At 37.2% G+C, this 3,833-nt stretch overlaps 1 long non-coding RNA gene across 1 annotated transcript; it reads left to right on the plus strand.

Annotated features, from left to right (window-relative positions):
* Positions 1–250: 250 nt before the first annotated feature.
* Positions 251–3,396, plus strand: LOC126990515 (uncharacterized). Its single transcript, XR_007744471.1, has 2 exons — positions 251–771; positions 1,964–3,396. It is a non-coding gene; the product is annotated as an uncharacterized LOC126990515 (long non-coding RNA).
* Positions 3,397–3,833: the final 437 nt, after the last annotated feature.

Raw genomic sequence — 3,833 nt, forward strand, 5'->3', positions numbered from 1 at the left:
TTCTTGTCACCGGATTCGCTCTTTGTGAGGTCGGGGTGTGTCGCAAAACGTGCCGCTGGTTGATCCACGAGGTCAGTAAAGCCAAAAATAGCTGATAGAATGAATAATATCATTGGTCCTCAGCTGCCGTGGGATAAAAAGTGATCCGTAAGGGCACTAATACGTGTTCTCCCTCTCTCTCTCTCTCTCTCTCTCTCTCTCTCTCTCTCTCTCTCTCTCTCTCGTCCTATAAAGTGAATGAACACGCAGTAAGACAAAGCCCTTTCCGAGAACTTCAAATAATCAACAACTGTCTGCCATAACACTGTGATAACGGGGGAAATATTAAACATCATGTTCCACGAAACATGATCAGAATATCAAATGAGTCTCTGACAAAAAGGTGGAAATAGACAAAAGAAAGTGGAATATAAATGAGATAAATCAGAAATCAGTCTCATACCATTATTTTCTTGCTATTTTCTTAAAGCAGTGGTTCTTAACCTGGGGTACGAAACCTTAAACCTGGGAGTACCAGACATGATAGCCAGTGCAAGGGTACTGCATATTTACCATGAGAAAGTAAAACATATATTTTCCTCAATTACTTTTTAAAGTTTGTGCTGTAAACAATTTTCTCACGTTTTCTATGGTTTCATATAATCTTGATATCTCGTACGGTTCGTGTTTATTTTTAGTGTTGGTCCTGGCTCTGATCCTTGGCTTCAGAAGTCAGTCACTTGTGTTCTCGGTTCTCACTGAGAGTGAGAGGAGCCAACGAGTACACCTCACGTGCGTTTGAAACGTGTTGCACGTGCACTGTGCTGTGTGTAGTTGAGTCGAAGTGATCAGTGTGAATTGGTTCTGCATTTTGTTTGATTGTGCTCGAGTGGTTGATAGTATTGAGGCGAATTACTCATGCGTGTGGCACTTGTGATTTGTGAATTGTTATTTTTTGTGTTATCATTTTATTTGTCACAATATAACGTTTTTTTAGTTTGGTTTGACTGTAATATTGTCAGGAATAGATGTATTGATAAAAGATATAAAATATTGAAGGTACTGTTATGTGCATGAGGAGGAATATGGTGGACTGTGTATTGTGGTAGTGGTGATACGTTATTATAACGCTTATAACATGTTATAACGGTTATAACATGTTATAACGGTTATAACATGTTATAACGGTTATAACATGTTATAACGGTTATAACATGTTATAACGGTTATAACATGTTATAACATGTTATAACGGTTATAACATGTTATAACGGTTATAACATGTTATAACGGTTATAACATGTTATAACGGTTATAACATGTTATAACGGTTATAACATGTTATAACCGTTATAACATGTTATAACGGTTATAACATGTTATAACGGTTATAACATGTTATAACGGTTATAACATGTTATAACGGTTATAACATGTTATAACGGTTATAACATGTTATAACGGTTATAACATGTTATAACGGTTATAACATGTTATAACCAAGTTATAACCGTTATAACATGTTATAACGGTTATAACATGTTATAACGGTTATAACATGTTATAACATGTTATAACCATGTTATAACGGTTATAACATGTTATAACGGTTATAACATGTTATAACGGTTATAACCATGTTATAACGGTTATAACATGTTATAACCATGTTATAACGGTTATAACATGTTATAACGGTTATAACATGTTATAACGGTTATAACATGTTATAACGGTTATAACATGTTATAATGGTTATAACATGTTATAACGGTTATAACATGTTATAACGGTTATAACATGTTATAACGGTTATAACATGTTATAACGGTTATAACATGTTATAACGCTTATAACATGTTATAACGGTTATAACTTGTTATAACGGTTATAACTTGTTATAACTTGTTATAACCGTTATAACTTGTTGTAACGGTTATAACATGTTATAACGGTTATAACATCCAGGCTTGCATCTTTCCAGGTATCGGTGTGATCAAGCTCTGGTAACTATGTATAAGAAACGTAAGTGGAACGACGTCTACGTTCGTTATGGTTTTACCTGTATGACTGAGGCAGATGGAACTCGACGACCACACTGCATACTCTGCAGCACAGTATTTACAAATGCAAATCTCAGACCATCAAGACTCAATGAGCACTTCAACAATCGGCATGGAGGCACAGATGCAGGACAGGACTTAAACAGCTTGAAGACCAAGCGGGAACGATTTGGTCGTAGTGGTACCATGTCAAATCTAGGTTTTGTGCCAGTTGAGAAACCTTTGTTGCAAGCATCTTATGAAGTTCCCCTTTTGTGTGCAAAGAAGAAAAAAAATCCCACTATTGCAGAGGAGCTTGTTAAACCTTGTGCATTAGAAATGGCATAAATAGTGTTAGGAACAGAAGCTGAAAAGAAGCTTTTAAACAGGTATCTCTATCAAATGACATTATCCATTCAAGGATTAATGATATGAGTCGAGATATCTTGCAGTAGGTGGTAACAGACCTGCAGCTAGTCCTGTCAAAGTGAGTATTCAGCTGGATGAGTCAACTGACGGTAGTTTTTGTAGTCAGTTGATGGCATTTGTTCGCTATGAAAAAGAGAAAGAAGTGGTGGAAGAATTCTTATTTTGTAATCCTCTGAAAACTACTGCAAAAGCAATCGATGTGTTCAATCTTGTGAAAGAGTTCTTCTTGGAACATGGAATGACTCTCAACATGTGTGGGTCAATTTGCACTGATGAAGCCCCTGTCACCCCTGTCGTGCTGGGAAATAAATCAGGCTTTGCTACGCTGGTGAAAGAAGAGGTTCCCCATGTAACTGTCACTCACTGAGTGTTTTATATTTGATTCCTTAAAGACTTAAGGGAATCAAATATAGAATGACTGATGGAAAGACAAGAGCATGGGAAGTGTATTACTAACAATTATAACAAAAGGAAATATCGCAAGCATACCAGAATAAAACGTTACTACATGCCAGCGCGTTTGTTGCCAAGCTTTAAGCCTCCCAGCCCGGGAATTTCAGTCTTTGTATCTACATCAGCAAAGCTTTCACTCCTGTTATGATGAAAAAGATTTAGAGACTTTGATGTGTAAAGACGTGTTGAGAGCGATGCCATGAGGCGGGAAGCGAAAACAATCTCTCTCTCTCTCTCTCTCTCTCTCTCTCTCTCTCTCTCTCTCTCTCTCTCTCTCTCTCTTAATAAATAAACAGAAGTCAAAAGAATCATCAAAACAGGTAATAAAATACATCTTGTGTCGATAGAAAAAAAAAGTATAAAAAAAAATTTACCTGATGCTTGAACGTGATCCAATCCCGGATGTCATTGTGTGTGTGTGTGTGTGTGTGTGTGTGTGTGTGTGTGTGTGTGTGTGTGTGTGTGTGAGATTTACATAGATTTACATAGAAAATCAGACCACACAGACCCCATGGTCCAGACTTGGTGGTCTGTCCTTAAACCTAAGTGATTTTACATTAATCAGAAGACTCCAAAACGTTGCATTTCTACTCTAGTTAATATTACGTTGAAGGAAGTGACGGTCGAGCTTATTTTTGAAGGAGTCAATCGTGTTGCACTGGACCACTGACGGTGGGAGCTTATTCCATTCTCGCACTACAACGTTGGTGAAGAAAAATTTGGTGCAGTCTGAATTTACTTGTCTACATCTGAGTTTTACGCCATTGTTCCTCGTGCGCAAAGTGTCATCGATCAAAAACAATGTTGATCTGTCTACATTCGTGAAACCATTAAGTATTTTAAAACATTCGATCAGTTTGCCTCGGAGGCGACGTTTCTCAAGAGAGAACATGTTAAGGGTAGAAAACCTTTCTTCGTAGGATTTGTTGC

This window comes from Eriocheir sinensis, unplaced genomic scaffold (genome assembly GCF_024679095.1).
Source record: "Eriocheir sinensis breed Jianghai 21 unplaced genomic scaffold, ASM2467909v1 Scaffold1701, whole genome shotgun sequence".
Classification (NCBI taxonomy): Eukaryota; Metazoa; Arthropoda; class Malacostraca; order Decapoda; family Varunidae; genus Eriocheir; species Eriocheir sinensis.